General features: G+C 36.9%; 1 pseudogene; it reads left to right on the top strand.

Moving 5' to 3' along the window:
• Window positions 1-16,923: 16,923 nt before the first annotated feature.
• LOC118056932 (uncharacterized) lies at window positions 16,924-21,861 on the top strand (annotated as a pseudogene).
• The last annotated feature ends 600 nt before the right edge of the window (window positions 21,862-22,461 follow it).

Here is a 22,461-nt window from a genome sequence, read left to right as displayed (position 1 = left end):
AAGGCACCAACACTATTGGAATGAGTAGAATGACGCCACGAAGCCAGTTAATCTTCGATAAGTCAGATTCCGTTCGTTCAAGAACTGAAGAATGCAAGAATCACTCTCACACGTTAAAACTGAAAAATTCAGAATAATAATCATCAAAGCTGCCGAAATTGTGGCTTACATGAGTTTAAATAGTTCTTGAAAAATTAACCCTAATGGACCTCTTATGTGGACTTATATGAGGTCCACTCAAAACTGGCCCAAAACCCTAAACTAAAAAGCCCATAACCTGATCCAAACAAGCCTTGGATCCTAGCTGAAAACAAACTATTAATTAAGCCCAAACATGAAAGAAAATAATAAAAATAAGTAACTTGTCATTAAATACCACCAGCCCTTCTTTCCTTGTGTAGCTAGGATGAATAAGGAATCCTTATAAGAAAAGGATTCTGAAACATTAATGAATCCTTGCCACACTAGGAGATTATATTGCAACTCATTAAAGATCCTTGTGGAACTAGGAAATTCCCAAAACCAGCTCCCACATCCTTGGAGGAAAAGAATCCTAATCAAATAGGAAGTCCACAAGTCAAATGGAAGTAAATAACAAAATCCGTACAGCCTCTGTTGACCAGTATTGGGGTGCCTTACCGAACTCCGATTGACCTGCAATTTTAACCCAAGGTAGTAAGATATGTCTGGAGAGTCCACATAAAATATTAGCCCGATCCAACGGTCGAATTGAGAATTATGACTGTTGCCATAAACCTGGACTGTTGCGCTTTTTACGCCAAAATCCGAATCTGACCTTACTTGGGTCGTATCACAGGGCTGAACCGTATCATTGTAGTATGTTGTTTGTCTGAACTTGCTAAAAAAAAAAAACGAAATAACCGTATCCGAATCTGACCTTACTTGGGTCGTATCACAGGGCTGAACCGAATCTGACCTTACTTGGGTCGTATCACTGTTGTGCTTTGGAAGTTCATTTGCTTGCTGGTTAGAGAGTGGTGTTGTCGAAGCTCGATCTCCTTTGTTCACCATTGGATCGTCACCATTTTTTAGTATGTTGTTTGTCTGAACTTGCTATATATCTTGACCGAACGGATCGTTGTTCCAATAAAAGTGCTGGTAGATACGGGACTCGCAATTCTGTACCATAATGTGATGCGAACCTCATGATCACGTGGTCACGCAACCCACAATCAAGATTGAGATCTGATCCCGGAAAGCCGAAATAGGTCTGATATGAGTGCGACACAATGGAAACCTGCCCCAAGGCACCAACACTATTGGAATGAGTAGAATGACGCCACGAAGCCAGTTAATCTTCGATAAGTCAGATTCAGTTCGTTCAAGAACTGAAGAATGCAAGAATCACTCTCACACGTTAAAACTGAAAAAATTCAGAATAATATTCATCAAAGCTGCCGAAATTATGGCTTACATGAGTTTAAATAGTTCTTGAAAAGTTAACCCTAATGGACCCCTTATGTGGACTTATATGAGGTCCACTCAAAACTGGCCCAAAACCCTAAACTGAAAAGCCCATAACCTGATCCAAACAAGCCTTGGACCCTAGCTCAAAACAAAGTTTTAATTAAGCCCAAACATTAAAGAAAATAATAAAAATAAGTGACTTGTCATTAAATACCACCAGCCCTTCTTTCCTTGTGTAGCTAGGATGAATAAGGAATCCTTATAAGAAAAGGATTCTGAAACATTAATGAATCCTTGCCACACTAGGAGATTATATTGCAACTCATTAAAGATCCTTGTGGAACTAGGAAATTCCCAAAACCAGCTCCCACATCCTTGGAGGAAAAGAATCCTAATCAAATAGGAAGTCCACAAGTCAAATGGAAGTAAATAACAAAATCCGTACAGCCTCTGTTGACCAGTATTGGGGTGCCTTACCGAACTCCGATTGACCTGCAATTTTAACCCAAGGTAGTAAGATATGTCTGGAGAGTCCACATAAAATATTAGCCCGATCCAACGGTCGAATTGAGAATTATGACTGTTGCCATAAACCTGGACTGTTGCGCTTTTTTACGCCAAAATCCGAATCTGACCTTACTTGGGTCGTATCACAGGGCTGAACCGTATCATTGTAGTATGTTGTTTGTCTGAACTTGCTAAAAAAAAAAAACGAAATAACCGTATCCGAATCTGACCTTACTTGGGTCGTATCACAGGGCTGAACCGAATCTGACCTTACTTGGGTCGTATCACTGTTGTGCTTTGGAAGTTCATTTGCTTGCTGGTTAGAGAGTGGTGTTGTCGAAGCTCGATCTCCTTTGTTCACCATTGGATCGTCACCATTTTTTAGTATGTTGTTTGTCTGAACTTGCTATATATCTTGACCGAACGGATCGTTGTTCCAATAAAAGTGCTGGTAGATACGGGACTCGCAATTCTGTACCATAATGTGATGCGAACCTCATGATCACGTGGTCACGCAACCCACAATCAAGATTGAGATCTGATCCCGGAAAGCCGAAATAGGTCTGATATGAGTGCGACACAATGGAAACCTGCCCCAAGGCACCAACACTATTGGAATGAGTAGAATGACGCCACGAAGCCAGTTAATCTTCGATAAGTCAGATTCAGTTCGTTCAAGAACTGAAGAATGCAAGAATCACTCTCACACGTTAAAACTGAAAAATTCAGAATAATATTCATCAAAGCTGCCGAAATTATGGCTTACATGAGTTTAAATAGTTCTTGAAAAGTTAACCCTAATGGACCCCTTATGTGGACTTATATGAGGTCCACTCAAAACTGGCCCAAAACCCTAAACTGAAAAGCCCATAACCTGATCCAAACAAGCCTTGGACCCTAGCTCAAAACAAAGTTTTAATTAAGCCCAAACATTAAAGAAAATAATAAAAATAAGTGACTTGTCATTAAATACCACCAGCCCTTCTTTCCTTGTGTAGCTAGGATGAATAAGGAATCCTTATAAGAAAAGGATTCTGAAACATTAATGAATCCTTGCCACACTAGGAGATTATATTGCAACTCATTAAAGATCCTTGTGGAACTAGGAAATTCCCAAAACCAGCTCCCACATCCTTGGAGGAAAAGAATCCTAATCAAATAGGAAGTCCACAAGTCAAATGGAAGTAAATAACAAAATCCGTACAGCCTCTGTTGACTAGTATTGGGGTGCCTTACCGAACTCCGATTGACCTGCAATTTTAACCCAAGGTAGTAAGATATGTCTGGAGAGTCCACATAAAATATTAGCCCGATCCAACGGTCGGATTGAGAATTATTACTGTTGCCGTAAACCTGGATTGTTGCGCTTTTTACGCCAAAATCCGAATCTGACCTTACTTGGGTCGTATCACAGGGCTGAACCGTATCATTCCCTCCCTCTTCAAGAAGATTCGCCCTCGAATCTTGAATAGCATTAATGGTGACTTCAGTAGCCTCTTGTTTAAGCCTTCGGAATCCCCTTATTGCTAACACCTTTCTCCAACAACACTGTATAGAAGTAGTGACTGACAAGAATTTCAAATAAGCACGCCGTACTAACCACTTGCATACATACTTTTGAATGATAACCACAGCGACTCTCCTTCGTCTTTCATCCTTTTGGCGTTGTACCTCTTTTTCCCATGAAGCTTCAAGATCATAGAATAATCTTCTACACTTGTCAACTTCTCGTTCTAGAACCCCCAAACCATGGCTTAGTATTTCGCATCGTTGATCTACAATCCTCCTCTGTTCCCTCTTCCTTAGTGAATACATGACACAGATAGGGAAAAAAACAAGAAGACGACGACAAGAATAGAGTTTTATAGCATGAAGAACATTGATTTAGACTCGAGAATACAAATCTGACTTTTGTTTGGACCAGAACTTATCGAAAAACAAACTAATGCGAGGGTGATGAAAATGACTCAAACAACAGCCAAATATCAAAATATGATGATAGTATAATGGCAGGAACGAAATCAACAGAAACAAAACAAGTTTTGAAAGATAACACCAAACAGACCCGTTACGACAAAACAAGACCTAATTCGGGAAACCTAAAGAACCCGATATCCAAATGACCTCGAATTTAATTTGTATTATTACAATACTATGAAATCACCAAAAATCAATTTATAGGTCGTTCTCTTATTTCTAGGTACCCAAACTCCTTGTATGATCAGTTTGCGGCAGAATTGATCCTCCAATTAAAACCTCCAGAAGCCGGAATCAAAATATGCCCAAATTTAATATATGGTGCAATCGCATACCCAATACTCAGAATATGAAGTTTCAATAGATTCCAAGGTGTTTTACCTAGGGTTCACTAAGAGTAGTGTTTTGCGGCAGAATTGAAACTCGAATTAAAACCTCAAGCAAATAATATCAGAATAAGCCCAACTTTGATATATCATGCGATCCCACCCCCAATAGACTGAATATGAAGTTTAAATAGATTCCGAGGTGGTTTGCTTATGGTTCACCAAAATTTGTGTTTTTGCGGCAAAAATTGAATGATCCTTCAAATTTCAACTAATCACTCTTTTCTCTATTTCTTTCTGATTTTTTTTTCTTTTTAACAAACTGATATGATTAGAGACAGTAACAAGATGAAACATAAACTTTTTTTTTTTTTGCTTAGATGACACTGACACGAAAAACAAGAAGGTGGATGCAAACACTGAAAAACTTAAGGGACACTAAAAAAAAAACGAAAATAACAGAATGATATGACCTTGTTTCGGAGCCTAGCTCTGATACCAACTGATGCGAACCTCGTGATCACGTGGTCACGCAACCCACAATCAAGATTAAGATCTGATCCCGGAAAGCCGAAATAGGTCTAATATGAGTGCGACACAATGGAAACCTGCCCCAAGGCACCAACACTATTGGAATGAGTAGAATGACGCCACGAAGCCAGTTAATCTTCGATAAGTCAGATTCAGTTCGTTCAAGAACTGAAGAATGCAAGAATCACTCTCACACGTTAAAACTGAAAAATTCAGAATAATATTCATCAAAGCTGCCGAAATTGTGGCTTACATGAGTTTAAATAGTTCTTGAAAAGTTAACCCTAATGGACCCCTTATGTGGACTTATATGAGGTCCACTCAAAACTGGCCCAAAACCCTAAACTGAAAAGCCCATAACCTGATCCAAACAAGCCTTGGACCCTAGCTCAAAACAAAGTTTTAATTAAGCCCAAACATTAAAGAAAATAATAAAAATAAGTGACTTGTCATTAAATACCACCAGCCATTCTTTCCTTGTGTAGCTAGGATGAATAAGGAATCCTTATAAGAAAAGGATTCTGAAACATTAATGAATCCTTGCCACATTAGGAGATTATATTGCAACTCATTAAAGATCCTTGTGGAACTAGGAAATTCCCAAAACCAGCTCCCACATCCTTGGAGGAAAAGAATCCTAATCAAATAGGAAGTCCACAAGTCAAATGAAAGTAAATAACAAAATCCGTACAGCCTCTGTTGACCAGTATTGGGGTGCCTTACCGAACTCCGATTGACCTGCAATTTTAACCCAAGGTAGTAAGATATGTCTAGAGAGTCCACATAAAATATTAGCCCGATCCAACGGTCGGATTGAGAATTATGATTGTTGCCGTAAACCTGGATTGTTGCGCTTTTTACGCCAAAATCCGAATCTGACCTTACTTGGGTCGTATCACAGGGTTGAACCGTATCATAATGTCTTTGTGTTCTGCTATCGAATCTGTTCCAATGGTTAGCTCTGACATTGAACAACAAAATATAGTTAAATCTGGACATACCTTACAATTAGAGCTCCATGATATGCTAATTAGTCATGACATGTTGAGTTCTAAAGTTGATAAGTTGAAGGTTCGATCTCAGCAACAAGAACAGCTAAACCTTAGCCCTAAATTGAATTTTTTAAATGCTTTGAAGGGTTTTGATGTTGATGACAATAAGGGTAGGATGTCCCTTGATATGAATCCAGTCCGTAACTTGCATTTTGCTCCCCCTCGCAATAACTGATGGTCGTGTGATAGTAGCTCCTCCACTTGATGTGTTTGAGGATGGCTGTGAACTTTGGAAATCCACTCTAGTTGGTCATTTTTTGGGTCAGAAATTACCCTATCCTGTTGTTAATTCTATTGCCAAAAGAATATGGGGCTCCCACGGTCTATCCGAAGTTTTATCTTCTGATAATGGTTTCTTTCTCTTCACTTTTGATTCTGTCAATCGCGCCACTAATGTTCTGGAGAGAGCCCCATGGCACATGGCCAACAGACCTTTGGTGCTTAAACGTTGGCATCCGAACATGCAATTTTTGAAAGATGATCTGGATAGAGTTCTGGTATGGGTTAAGCTCTATAATGTTCCTCTCGAGTATTGGACTGTTAAGGGGTTGAGTTGTGTAGCGAGTGCTATTGGGGTTCCCCTTCATGATGACCTTACTACATTGTTGCGTAAAAGGCTTAGCTACGCAAGAGTTTGTGTTGAGATAGATGCTTCGAAAACGCTGGTGAAGGAATATGACCTTCGCTGTCCAAATGGGTTATTCATAACAATTTCAGCGGATTATGAATGGATACCTTAAAGGTGCAATAATTGCAATGTCTTTGGACATACCACAGCGATATGTGCTACCAGTAAAGTTGATGATCGTACAATGGGGGCAGAGGGCAAAAGGAAAATAGGAGCTGTGAACTCTAAACCTGCAGATAATAAGCAGACTCAGCTTCAATGGCAGGTAGTTGTTAAACGAAATAAGGGTGTTACGATTGGTGAGAATGATTGTTTGGCATCTAAAGAGCTTAATTGTAATGAGAATGGTTGTTTAGCATCTGCTTTACATATTGCTGATTGTAATACGAATGAAACTGCGACATCAGATGTGCCCAATGCTGGTTGTTATGAAGATGAAAATCCTACCTCTCCTCTTGTTTTGAAGAGTTTATGAGCAGACATGGTGCTTGAGGAAGGGGCTGCATGTACTTCTTTAGATCAAAGTTTAACCATCTGTAATACAATTGCTTATGCAACCATGAACCCTGTTAGTCATGAGGTGAATGTTGATATTGGAGCTATGGGAGGTGATACAGGTAAGGAAGACGATGATAAGGAGTCGACGTCACTGATCCCAACAAGTCTGTAAAGTCCGATTTCTTCTGACGGGGAAACTTTTATTAATCAGTTAGCTAGCAAGGCTAGAGACTCTCTAGAGAAAAAGAAAACGGGTTCTCCAGGCTTTTCAAAGAAGAGGAAGAAATCTGGCTCCTCGAGGGGGGGCAAGTCAAGGTAATCAGTGTGTTGCTGTTTGGTACTCCTCTCTATTTACGGGCCGTAAACCTGGACTGTTGCGCTTTTTACGTCAAAATCTGAATCTGACCTTACTTGGGTCGTATCACAGGGCTGAACCGTATCACAAAGAAAGTGAAATTGGTTGTCATCGAATTCACGGATCAACCCAACACCAAGCTTAATCATGCCAACGATCCATTGAAGGTGCCAATTGGGCCAATCACAAGAGGGCAAAGAAGCTTAAAGAAGCATTGAATGGGCTTTTTCAGAACTTATGGAGCAAGATGGACCTAGAAGGGCTTGGGACATTTAAGGAGCATGAAGGACAACTTTTAATTCATCTAGTTCAGGTCCAAGAAGAGCCCAATTTGTGTGGAACAAGGGGTTGATATGTTCGGCCCAATACCAGCCTTGTTAGGCTTGTTTTTTTCCTTAATGCTACAAGGATAAAAAGACAGCAATTTATTCTCCTAATTAAGTAAGGAAGTTGGCCATATCTTATTCATAAAGAGGGGAGGACTATTTAATGCTTTTCCTAACATAGGAAGGAAAGTAACTAAATCAGCAACAAAGGAGGAAATTTGTTTTCTTATTTGTCCAAGTTAAACAAAGAAATCCAAGCTAATCAAGGACATCAAAGGAAAGGGCGCAACAACACAAATTTAATTCTAGCATATTTAGGATGGTAATTTTCAGATTTTTATTATTTTTATTATTTTTTTCTTAGTTTTTGGGTTATTATTACTTATTTGGGTCCATTAGGGTTTCTTTAAATCTAGAGTCAGTATAGATAAAGGCATAATCAAACATGTAAGGTTACGCAATTTTCAGATCAATAAACTTCTTTGCTGCACTTGTTGTGTGTTGGTGGGATAATTGCCCTTGGTTCTCTAAAGAACTGAAAATGACTTATCGAAGAACAACTGGCTTCGTGACGTCATCCTTATACTTCTCGTTCGCGAATCAATATTCGTTGGGTGGGGGTTTACGTTTCCAATAGTGCTGGTGCCTAGGTACAAGTTATCTTTGTGTCACACTCCTACCAAACCTGATTTACTTGGCTTTCCAGGAATTGGTGTCTTTGCGTGGGGGTTGCGTGACCACGTGATCACGAGGTTTGCATCAGTTTTTCACATCTAGTGACCAAACAACCATTTATATATACTTAGTGGATGTGTTTTATCCATATAAATTCTTTTAAGAACATTCTTTGTGTAAGTTGACTGATGAATGATAATTTTATCTACTAAATGCTTTATCTGCATGCCTAGATAAAAAAAAATTTTCGCAAATCTTTCATCTCGTACTCTTTCTTCAAATAATTTATTGTCTTTGGTATCTCTTTTTGAGTTTCAATAATATTTAAATTATCAACATACACAACAACAACAATAAAATTAGATTTGACTTCTTTATAAAAACGCATGGGCATGTAGGATCATTATTCTACCCTTCTCTCAATAAATATTTACTAAGATGATCATACCACATATGTCCTGATTACTTTAACCCATATAAGGACATTTGTAACGTGATTGTTAAACTTTTTGGGGATTTGAATTATATGCTTCAGGCATTTTAAATCCTTCAAGGGTTTTCATATAAACATCATTATCAATTGTCCCAAATAAATAGGTTGTGACTAAATACATCTACTACAAGAGAATATGTTTCATTATAATCAATGCCAAGTCTTTGTGAAAACTCTTGTGCAACAAGTCGTGATTTATATCTTACGATTTTTTTTTCTCATTTTGTTTTCACACAAATACCCATTTGTATCGAATTGGCTTTACACCTTCAGGTGTATGAACTACATGTCCAAAAACTTCACATTTTGCAAGTAAAGTTAATTATGTTTGGATTGTTTCTTTCCATTTTAGCCAATCATTTTTGCGTCAATATTCTTCGACAGATTTAGGCTCAAGATCCTCTTTTTCATTAATGATATCAAGCGATATATTATATGAAAAAATATTGTCGATAATTATTTCTTTTCAATTCCATCTTTTTTTTTTTGTAAAGACATATATTATTGAGATCTCTTCATTTTTACTATTTTCAGGTACTTGAACCTCTTTTAGGGTTTTATGATCAGTTATGTCTATCTCCTCATTTTCTTTCTCAATAATGCCAATGCCAATTTGATTATTTGCTCCTTTTTTTTCCTTCAAGAATTTAGTCTTTTGAACCAGTTGGTCTTCCACACTTATGGCATGCTATAGACTCATTTGCTATAATTTTAGTGGATTGTCTTGCTTGGACTTCAATCCGAGCTGGAGCATTTACAGTTGGTATATGATATTTGGTTACTGTTTTTGAATCAGTGAATGCATTCGGTGGTTGTTTTGCAATGTCTTGCAAAACGAAGTATCTTTTGAACTTCTTGTTCACATTGTTTTGTACGAGGATCAAAATTCAATAATGACAATGCATTCCACGTAATATCTTCATCCAACTGTTTAATTTCTCCCTTTAATATTGGAAACATAATCTCATCAAAATGACAATCGACAAATCATGCCATAAATGAATCACTTGTTAAGGGCTCAAGATATTTAATTATTGATGGGGACTCAAACCCAATATATATTCCCAGTCTCCTTTGAGGATCCATCTTTGTATGTTGTGTGATGCGGACCAGCCCAGAAACACCAGTAAGGACCCATTACATGTTCCAAATGGACCAATGACTCGGTCCAAGACAAAGACATTGAAAGACGCATTGAATGCATTGGTTTTGAAGGTTTCCACCAAGTCAGAATTGGAAGGTCCATTGGAGTATCAAGAGGAGATCCTAGTACATTTTATCCATGTGCAAGAGGGGTCCAATACAACCTTATTTGGGCCATGAGATGAGGACAGCAAAGGAAACAAAAGAATCCTACTACAACTTGGAAACAACATGGTGGCTACCTTTTCCTTTTGTTTCTAGGATTAAGGGGCTACATGGAAGGCTATAAATAAGCTTTCAATCAGTTCTGTACTATTTTAGTTCATTCTCTTCTTCTTATGGAAAAACATGGATTTAATATTAGGGGCTTTATTTTATTTTGTTAGCTATAGCCCAAGGCTTGTTTGGGCTTAATTAATACTTTATTTTAAGCTAGGATCCAAGGCTTGTTTGGATTAAGTTATGGGCTTTTCAGTTTAGTGTTTTGGGCCAGTTTTGAGTGGACCTCATATAAGTCCACATAAGGGGTCCATTAGGGTTAACTTTTCAAGAACTATTTAAACTCATGTAGGCCAAAATTTCGGAGCTTTGATGATTATTATTCTGAATTTTTCAGTTTTAACATGTGAGAGTGATTCTTGCATTCTTCAGTTCTTGAACGAACTGAATCTAACTTATCAAAGATTAATTGGCTTCGTGGCGTCATTCTACTCATTCCAATAGTGTTGGTGCCTTGGAGCAGGTTTCCATTGTGTCACACTCCTATCAGACCTATTTCCGCTTTCCGGGATCAGATCTCAATCTTGATTGTGGGTTGCGTGACCACGTGATCACGAGGTTCGCATCATTTTTCCTTCAAATTTCAATGGTGAAAGGAAGAAAACAAAATACATTTTATAACACATTTTTTTCATTAAATAAGCCAACATGAAAGGAAGAAAACAAAATACATTGAAATATACTAGCATAAAGGAAACACACTGAAAAGATAAACATAATTTTAAATTCTGACATCGTTATATTAACTAATTATTATCATTCCAAGAAATATTAACTTTCTCATCAGTTTACTCAAAAAAATCTGCAATGTCAAGGTGTGTCATATCCAAAGGAAAATATCATTATTACCTTGATGAAGGTGAGAAATTTATTTCTATGTTCTTTTCCTTTCCTTTCAATGAGGACTAATATAAATCAATAAGATGTTTGGTCGTATGATAGGTACGAGACCAATGTCCTTTCATTTCACATCGATAGCAGGCATTTTTTACCTTCTTGGTATCTCCGTTATGTATATTCTTCCCCCTTTTTTGTTTCTCCTCATTTTATGAGGGTTTGTAAGAATTTGATGAATTACAACCATTATCATTGTGGTAATTAAACCGTCTTCTCCTATGGCCACATCCTCGGCCTCGATTACGACCACAACCATAATTATTATTATATATCGTAGCATTCACTTCAAGGAATGGAGCCGAACCAGTTAGTTGTGATTCATGATTTTTCATTAAAAACTCAATATTTTGTTCAACCACAAGGAGACATGAAATCAGTTCAAGATATTTCTTAAAACCTCATTCTTTATATTGATATTGTAGGAGCATATTCGAGGCATGAAAAGTAGAGAATGTTTTTTCTAACATATTATCATCGGTAATATTGTCTCCACATAGTTTTAATTTAGAACTGATATTAAACATTGCAAAATTATATTCACTTACTGATTTAATATCCTGCAATTATAAATGTGTCCAATCATAACAAGCTTTTTGGATAATAACTATCTTTTATGGTTATATCTTTCTTTCAAATTTTGCCAAAGAATAAGGGGATCTTTGATTGTGAAATACTCTATCTTCAACTCCTCATGGAGATGACAGCGTAAGAAAATCATGGCTTTTGCCTTGTTTTGACTAGATGCTTCATTATCATCTTTAATGGTGTCTCCAAGACTTATGGCATCCAGGTGAATTTCAGCATCAAGAATCCATGACAAATAAATTTTTCCTCTAATATCAAGCGCCACAAACTCAAGTTTGGCAATGTTTGTCATTGTTACTTTATAAAAAATATATCAATATTATTAGAAATTTGGTTATATATATATATATATATATAAAGATAGGTTTTAAAATATAGAAAATATTTATAAAATATAAAATATAACAAAGATCAGTACCTTACGTTGTTACACTTAAAAATAATCTTAAGTTTTTGTCACAAGTTTCCATCCTATATACTTGATCTCAAAACAGAATGTATAACATACAACAACAATAGAAAAACATACCTTATATTTCTTATCAACAAACCAAATATGATTATCTACTTCAAAACAAAAGCGAGGAGAAATTCATGCTTCTACTTCTTACCAAATATGATTGTCTGCTTCAAGATGAAAGCGAGGAGCAATTCGTGCTGATAATGTGTTGTAAAACTATATATCAAGAAGCATACAATAATAAAAACAATATAATTAATAAAGAGTAAATAGACTAAATAAGAACAATGGTGTTTAGAGGGGATGAAGAGGGGGTATTTTTATTTCATATGAAATTTTTAGTTATATGTATGTGTCTACCATTCTCTTAACAATGCTCCTATTTATAAGCACATGTATATAAATACTTGTAAACTTAAAGGTCATAAAAAGATGTAGATTCAAATGAACATGGAGAGATTCAAATGAACTTGATAATGATGAATAAACATAATAAATAAGGGGTGTAGGAAAACATCTAGACATCCTCACACAATGCATGATTTTATAACAAAGAAATTGTTATTTTTAATCCAGAAGCTTTCCTTCTTCTTTCTATACAATTCCTATATTTTTTATCATTTTAATTTTGATACAAAAAAAATCATTTCTTAACATTTCAATTCATGAAATGAAAGAAGAGAAAGTTATCGTACTCTGGTTGAAGAGTGAGAAAATTGTAGGTTGACACCAAATTAAACCACAAAAAAATTAATTTTTGTGTCAACAAGTTCCATTTGATGAGAGTAATTCAATGGCGATGAGTTTTTTCTATAAACATGGATGAGAGGGTAAATATAGGCTTGCAAACTTTTTTCAATTCGAGTTGATTTTTTATTTTTTCACCTATTTTTTGATTAATTAATGCCATAAATAGATTTACTTAAAACTTCTAAAGTTTTTTCTAGTCAAGAAATAATTGAAAAATAATTTTTTAAATAAAAAAACCATAGCAATAATTTTCCGGCTACTATCCTAGTGGCCATATTCAGTACCGAAAAACAACTCGTCATCTAACATAAAAGGCAATGCATTGTTTGCCTCTTTTTGTTTCAAAAAATAATTATTACTTCATTAATTAATTGGGCATAAATGACTAAGTTGATGTTTGTTGTTAATGTTTTTGGTGGCTCACTTCTTAAATTTTAAAAAATTTTAAAAATTAAAAAACCATTGGATATTACTTTATTAAATAAATTGTATGAATAAAAATTTATAGGATAGAGATAAAATCACTCAAATAACTTATATTTGCAATAAAAAATAAATCATCTAATATGATCCAGTAAAGTCAGATTCAGATTTTGGCGTAAAATTTTCTATTTTTTAGTTTTATGCTATTGAGCATAATTCCAAATCTAACTATTGGGTCAAGCTAAAATTTGACATGAAACTTTTAGAGGTAGGGTATAGTTTCAGATGAATCAGAGTTTAGGAAGAACATGCGATATAAGTCAGAACAGGTTGTACGAATTTTGTTATTTACTTCATTTTGACTTATGGACTTTCTATTTGGCAAAGATCATTTTTCTATAAAGATTTGACAGCTTGTTTTGGGAATCTCTTAGTTCTACAAAGATCTTTAATAGGATGCAACATAGTTTCCAACTGTTACAAAGATTCATAAATGTTTCATAATTCTTTTTTTACAAGGATTTCTTATTCATCCTAGCTATAACAAGGAAAGAAGACTTCAAAATTAATTCTACCTTTATATTAGATTTTTCTAGTCTATTTAGGACTTTTTAATGGTGACAAATTTGATTCAAGCATATTTAGGATAATAATTTTTGGATTTTTATTATTTTCTTTTTAGTCTTTGGGTTATTTTTACTTATTTGGGTCACTTATAAGTGGGCCTTATATAAGCCCACCTAAGGGGGTCTATTAGGGTTTATTTAAGTCTAGAGTTAGTATAAATAAAGGCATAACTAACACGACCAAAATATTGATGTCTTCTCTCAAGTGCAGGAGTGTCAAAATAATAAATAACCCGGCAGGACCGGGGTCGAACCACAAGCAGGTTAACTATATAGATTATAAATAACAACAACAACAACAACAACAATAACAATGATAATAATAATAATAGTAGTAGTAGTAGTAAAAAGGACTTTGAGATGTAAGATTAATGTGAGGATTAAACAATGATAAAAACAAATGTCAAGGTTAGAGGATCCACCAATGGTACTTCAAACAAGTACAATATAAACTCTTATTACTCAACTACAAACCACACACAAAGGAGGTTTAATCAGATTATAAATTGTTAACATGATTACATTAATTATCTTATTCGAGTAATGCCAATACTTATAAATATTATCAAGTATTCATGGTGATAACTTATGTTAACAACAAATCAAGTTCCTTTCATAGCACAGGTGTTGGTTATACCATACAGTTGGGCTATGAAAGTGCCAAGTATTTGTTGTACCAAGAGTTGTTCAACACAAATCTAGATTAACCATTTAACAAGCAAGGTATTAAGAGTGAGCAAGATAATAAATATAAAACATGTTAGTATCAAGCATTACAGTCCATGTTGAGTTTATACTATACTTATTCTTACACCATTAGTGTAACCTTTTCACCTTGACATAATAAATTTAGTTAAACATAATGAAAGAAAGACACATAAATAAACAAGATAAGAACATAATTATATAAGTAAAGTGATGCGGATCAGCCCAACACCAAGCGTAATCATGCCAACGATCCATTGGAGGTGCCAATTGGGCCAATCACAAGAGCTAGGGCAAAGAAGCTTAAAGAAGCATTGAATGGGCTTGTTCAGAACTTATGGAGCAAGATGGACCTAGAAGGGCTTGGGACATTTAAGGAGCATGAAGAACAGCCTTTAATTCATCTAGTTCATGTCCAAGAAGAGCCCAATTCATGTGGAACAAGGGGTTGATATGTCCGGCCCAATACCAGCCTTGTTAGGCTTGTTTTATTTCCTAATGCTACAAGGATAAAAAAGCCAGCAATTTATTCTCCTAATTAAGTAAGGAAGTTGGCCATATCTTATTCCTAAAGAGGGGAGGACTACTTAATGTCTTTCCTAACATAGGAAGGAAAGTAATTAAATCAGCAACAAAGAAGGAAATTTATCCAAGCTAATCAAGGACATCAAAGGAAAGGGGGCAGCAACACAAATTTGATTCTAGCATATTTAGGATGGTAATTTTTGGATTTTTATTATTTTTATTTTCTTCTTAGTTTTTGGGTTATTATTACTTATTTGGGTCAATTGTAAGTGGGCTTCATATAAGTCCACCTAAGGGGGGTCCATTAGGGTTTCTTTAAGTCTAGAGTCAGTATAAATAGAGGCATAACCAAACATGTAAGGTTACGCAATTTTCATATCAATAAACTTCTTTGCTGCACTTGTTGTGTGTTGGTGGGATAATCTCCCTTCCTTGGTTCTCTAAAGAACTGAAAACGACTTATCGAAGAACAACTGGCTTCGTGGCGTCATCCTTATACTTCTTGTTCGCGAATCAATATTCGTTGGGTGGGGGTTTACGTTTCCAATAGTGCTGGTGCCTAGGTACAAGTTATCTTTGTGTCACACTCCTATCAAACCTGATTTACTTGGCTTTCCGGGAATTGGTGTCTTTACATGTGGGTTGCGTGACCACGTGATCACGAGGTTCGCATCATTTGGTGTCAGAGCTTGGCTCCATTAATCAGGTTATATCCTTCTGAAATTTTCGTTTCTTGTTGTTTCCGCAAAAAAAAAAAAAATAATTCCTTAGTGTCCAATTTCTTCTTCTCTTGATTTGATATCATATCAAAAAAAAAAAGTTATTTCGTTTGGTTCCTGACCAAAATATATCAGTTGCATTAAAACAAAAGAAAAAAAAAAGGAAAGAAAAAAAAAAACAAAGAAAAAGTCATTTGTTTGTTTCTGCTGCAGAAAACTAAACAAAGGAAAATTTGATCAAATCAACTCAGAATGAGCTCAAATTTGATTCTGTTATTACTGGGACCCTAATCGCACCACATATTGATTTTGGGGTCAATTGGATATCGTTTGATTTGGGTTTCAAATTCGGGTCTAATTAGGTCTGATTCATAATGTTTTTGCGTCAGTCTATCAAACCTTATCGTAAATTGATCAAACTTTATATTCTGTCTATTTGGGTTGGTAGAGCGCTATATCTGAAATTTTAGCTCAATTGGACATCATTGACTTTAGGTTCCAGATTTGGACTTAACTCATCATAAACGAGTCTGTTTTGTGTTAACTTTTGAAATTTGCTTTCTTTCTGTTGTTTTCGTTTCTTGCCATTTATTTTCATCATATCCAACGTATCCGGGTGTTGTTTCATCGTTTTTCATATTTTGTTTTTGTTTTTTTTTTTTTTTCGAGTCTTCAGTTTCATTCATATTTCGGATAGACTCGCTTGCTACTCGCGAGACTATCATCGCAGTTTCGTTTTGCTTGTTTTCTGGTTTTTATTGCTTCTTGAGTCATATATTTGGATTGCGCTGCCAAGTTGGTTTTATTTGGTGTTGGTTTCAGTTTTGCAAGAACCGTAAGAAGGTGAGACGAGAGGTGTGAGCGTGTGAGGACATTCAGAGTGTTTGAGCGAAACACGAGCGACGTGAGGATATTTTTTTTTTACCACTGACCAATTTTTGCAGGTATTATCATGTCAGATCAAAACAACACACCACCCCATCCCGAGGGAGAACTTACGTTCCAAATGCAAGCCATGACACAAATGATTGAGAGGATGAATTTTGTGATGGGAAACGTGTGTGACAGACTTGATAGGGTGGAGAAACGTGGTAACGAGGCTGGTACAAGCACCCAAAATGTGAGGAAGCTTGGGGCTGAACCGAAAGAAAACAGTGGCAGTAGGGCCGAAAGGCCACGGTGGGCTGATTATGAGGATTTTGAGGAGGCCATTGATGATATTGGTGATGGTGGTTTTGAGGATGAGGCCATAGGTCATCGGAAAGGTTTTCGGCAGCCTAGAAACCGAAGGGGTTTTGAGAATAGAACTAGGGGCCAATTCGGCCAAAGGGAAAATTTCCGTGGTGTTGGGGGACATGCTGATTTGGATGGTGATTTGGATACTATCAAACTGAAAATACCTTCTTTTCAAGGTAAAAACGATCCCGAGGCATATTTGGAGTGGGAGAAAAAGGTGGATTGGATTTTTGATTGCCATAACTATTCGGAGGCAAAGAAAGTGAAATTGGTTGTCATCGAATTCACGGATTATGCACTGATTTGGTGGGATCAGAATGTTATTAGTAGAAGGAGAAGTGAAGAGAGGTCGGTAGTGTCGTGGGAGGAGATGAAAGTGTTGATGAGAAGGCGATTTGTGCCTAACCACTATTATAGAGATTTGTATCTGAAATTGCAGGGTTTGAATCAGGGTTCTAGGTCTGTGGATGAGTATTTCAAGGAGATGGAGATCGCCATGATTCGGGCCAATGTGATTGAGGATCGGGAAGCTACTATGGCTAGATTTCTAAATGGGCTGAATAGAGACATTGCGAATGTTGTAGAATTACAACATTGTGTGGAATTGGAGGACATGGTCCATATGGCAACGAAGGTGGAGAGGCAAATAAAGAGAAGGGTCAGTGCACGTTTTCAGACCAATTCGGCATCATCTTCCTCAATATGGAGGCCGAATTTTAAGACAGAGGGGGCTGCCCAACCAAAGCCTTATGCAAGGGCCGAACCACCTAAGGCCAAAAAGGATACTCATACGGATGGGAAAGGTAAATCTGAATATCAACCTAATCGTGATAGAGATATTAAATGCTTTAAGTGTTTAGGGAAGGGGCACATTGCATCTCAGTGTCCAAACCGAAGAGTTATGCTTACAAGAGACAATGGGGAGGTTGAATCTGAAAGTGACAAATCTGAAAGTGAAGAGATGCCACCTTTGGTGGATTGTAGTGATGAGGAGATTGCATATCCTGTTGAGGGAGAGGCCTTGGTTATAAGGCGTGCGCTGAACATGCAAATCAAAGAAGATGATGTAGATCAGCAACGGGAAAATATATTTCACACTCGATGTCATATCCAAAACAAGGTATGTAGCATGATAATTGATGGAGGTAGTTGTGCTAATGTTGCTAGTGATACCCTTGTGAAGAAATTGAATCTGAGTTGTATTAAGCATACGAGGCCTTATAGATTGCAATGGTTGAATGAATGTGGTGAAGTGAGGGTTACTAAGCAGGTTTTGATTGCGTTTGCTATTGGGAAGTATTCTGATGAGATTTTGTGTGATGTAGTCCCAATGCATGCTAGTCACTTCTTTTAGGGCGTCCATGGCAGTTTGATCGGAAAGCGATTCATGATGGGTTTAGAAATAGGTTCACTATTGTAAAGGATGGTAAAACCATTACTCTTGTACCTCTTTCTTTAAAACAAGTGTATGATGATCAAATCAAATTAAAAAAAAGAATGTGAGGATGGGAAGAGTGAAAATTCACGTGAGGACAATGGTGAGAGAAAACCATCAGATTCGGCTAAACCTAAATCATTAATTAAACCGGTTGAGAGTGGAGGTAAAAACCGAGGAGTGAAGAAAGTAAGCTTGTGTGATGATAGTAGTGTGGAAAAATTAAAGAAACAACCTAATTTTTATGCAAAAGGATCTCAAATCAAATCTGCATTTTTCACTAATAAGCCAATGATCTTACTTGTGTATAAGGAGGCTTATTTTAACACTAACGATCTTGATTCTGCTATTCCTAGTGTGGCTGTTTCTTTGATGCAGGAGTTTGATGATGTATTTCCTGAAGACATCCCTAATGGATTACCACCATTAAGGGGGATTGAACATCAAATTGACGTTGTGCCTGGAGCTTCGATTCCTAACCGTCCAGCCTATAGAAGCAACCCCGAGGAGACAAAGGAGCTTCAAAGGCAAGTAGATGAGTTGACGATGAAGGGTTACATTCATGAGAGTATGAGTCCTTGTGCTGTGCCAGTGCTACTTGTGCCTAAAAAGGATGGAACATGGAGGATGTGTGTTGATTGTCGTGCCGTCAATAACATAACGGTAAAGTATCGACATCCTATTCCTAGGCTTGATGACATGCTAGATGAGTTACATGGATCATGTATTTTCTCTAAGATTGATCTAAAAAGTGGGTACCATTAGATTAGGATGAAAGAGGGTGATGAGTGGAAAACTGCATTTAAGACTAAGCATGGGTTGTATGAATGGTTAGTCATGCCGTTTGGACTTACGAACGCGCCTAGCACGTTTATGCGTTTAATGAATCATGTATTGCGTGCGTTTATAGGTAAGTTTGTTGTTGTGTATTTTGATGACATTTTGATCTATAGCAAAAACTTAAATGAGCATCTTGATCATTTGCGTAATGTACTTAGTGTGTTGCGTAGTGAGCAATTATATGCTAATCTTAAGAAGTGTACCTTTTGTATGGGAAAAATTGTGTTTCTTGGCTATGTCGTAACTGCGCAGGGTATCGAGATGGACAAGGAGAAAGTGAGGTAAGGAGTTTTCATGGACTTGCGAGTTTTTATAGAAGGTTTGTGAAGGATTTTAGTACTATTGCTGCACCTTTAACTGAAATTGTTAAAAAGTCTGTTGGATTCAAATGGAATGATGAACAGGATAAGGCTTTTAATTTGTTGAAAGATAAACTTTGTTCAGCACCTGTTTTAGCTTTGCCAGACTTTACGAGAGCTTTTGAAGTTGAATGTGATGCGTCAAGTATTGGTATAGGAGCTATGTTAATGCAGGATAAAAGGCCCATTGCGTATTTCAGCGAAAAACTTAATGGGGCAGCTTTGAATTACCCTACATATGACAAGGAGCTCTATGCCTTGGTAAGAACTCTAGAGACGTGGCAGCATTACCTGTGGCCCAAGGAGTTTGTGATACATTCTGATCATGAATCATTGAAGCACTTGAAAGGGCAATGTAAGTTGAGTAGGAGACATGCCAAATGGGTGGAATTTATTGAAACATTTTCGTATGTGATCAAGTATAAGCAAGGAAAAGAAAACATTGTGGCTGATGCACTTTCACGCAGGTATGTTCTTTTATCTACTTTGGATGCTAGATTTCTAGGATTTGAACACACAAAAGAATTGTACAAGGATGATAGTGATTTTGCTAATGTTTACAATGCTTGCGAAACTTCGGCTTTTGGGAAGTTTTATAGACTTGATGGATATTTGTTTAAAGAGAGTCGATTGTGTGTTCCATTAAGTTCTATGCGTGAATTGCTTGTACATGAAGCACATAGGGGCGGTTTGATGGGGCATTTTGGTGTTGTTAAGACTTTGGATGTGTTGCATGAGCATTTTTATTGGCCTAAAATGAAAAGGGATGTGCAGCGCATATGTGATAAATGCATAACTTGTAGGAAAGCAAAGTCTAGGACTCAACCACATGGCTTGTACACCCCATTACTTGTACCTAAGGAGCCATGGGTAGACATTTCGATGGATTTCGTCTTAGGTTTACCTAGGTCAAAACGGGGTAGGGATTCAATCTTTGTAGTTGTTGATAGGTTTTCAAAGATGGCACACTTTATTCCATGTCATAAAACCGATGATGCCACTAACATTGCTGATTTGTTCTTTAGAGAGATAATACGACTTCACGGGGTCCCTAAGAGCATTGTTTCTGATAGAGATGTTAAGTTCCTTAGCTATTTTTGGAAGGTGTTATGGGGAAAATTGGGTACTAAACTGTTGTTTTCAATTACTTGTCACCCCCAAACAGATGGACAAACCGAAGTAGTTAATAGGACCTTAACACAACTTTTGCGTGCTGTCATTCAAAAGAACTTAAAGAATTGGGAAGATTGTTTGCCATTTATAGAGTTTGCATATAATCGTAGTGTGCACTCTACTACTGAATTTTCACCATTTGAAATTGTGTATGGGTTTAACCCTTTAACTCCAATGGATTTGATTCCTTTGCCTATTGATGAAAGGGTTAGTTTGGATGGTAATCGTAAAGCACATGTGGTGAAGACACTCCATGAGAGTGTGCGACAACAGATTGAAAGGAGGAATCGTGTGTATGCGACCAAAGCCAATAAGGGGCGCAAACATGTTGTCTTTCAGCCCGACGATTGGGTTTGGGTACATATGCGCAAGGAGAGATTTCCGGCCCATAGGAAATCAAAGCTACAACCACGAGGAGATGGGCCATTTCAAATCCTTGAGAGGATCAATGACAATGCTTATAAAGTTGATTTGCCAGGTGAGTATGGTGTTAGTGCTACCTTTAATGTTTCTGATCTTACTTTGTTTGATGTAGGTGATGATTCGAGGTCGAATCCTTTTGAAGAGAGAGGGGATGATGCGGATCAGCCCAACACCAAGCGTAATCATGCCAACGATCCATTGGAGGTGCCAATTGGGCCAATCACAAGAGTTAGGGCAAAGAAGCTTAAAGAAGCATTGAATGGGCTTGTTCAGAACTTATGGAGCAAGATGGACCTAGAAGGGCTTGGGACATTTAAGGAGCATGAAGAACAGCCTTTAATTCATCTAGTTCATGTCCAAGAAAAGCCCAATTCATGTGGAACAAGGGGTTGATATGTCCGGCCCAATACCAGCCTTGTTAGGCTTGTTTTATTTCCTAATGCTACAAGGATAAAAAGCCAGCAATTTATTCTCCTAATTAAGTAAGGAAGTTGGCCATATCTTATTCCTAAAGAGGGGAGGACTACTTAATGTCTTTCCTAACATAGGAAGGAAAGTAATTAAATCAGCAACAAAGAAGGAAATTTATCCAAGCTAATCAAGGACATCAAAGGAAAGGGGGCAGCAACACAAATTTGATTCTAGCATATTTAGGATGGTAATTTTTGGATTTTTATTATTTTTATTTTCTTCTTAGTTTTTGGGTTATTATTACTTATTTGGGTCAATTGTAAGTGGGCTTCATATAAGTCCACCTAAGGGGGGTCCATTAGGGTTTCTTTAAGTCTAGAGTCAGTATAAATAGAGGCATAACCAAACATGCAAGGTTACGCAATTTTCATATCAATAAACTTCTTTGCTACACTTGTTGTGTGTTGGTGGGATAATCTCCCTTCCTTGGTTCTCTAAAGAACTGAAAACGACTTATCGAAGAACAACTGGCTTCGTGGCGTCATCCTTATACTTCTTGTTCGCGAATCAATATTCGTTGGGTGGGGGTTTACGTTTCCAATAGTGCTGGTGCCTAGGTACAAGTTATCTTTGTGTCACACTCCTATCAAACCTGATTTACTTGGCTTTCCGGGAA

Source organism: Populus alba, chromosome 16, assembly GCF_005239225.2.
Source record: "Populus alba chromosome 16, ASM523922v2, whole genome shotgun sequence".
Lineage (NCBI taxonomy): Eukaryota > Viridiplantae > Streptophyta > Magnoliopsida > Malpighiales > Salicaceae > Populus > Populus alba.
Note: the sequence above shows the minus strand (reverse complement) of the source record. Positions and strands in the feature narration are given on the sequence as shown.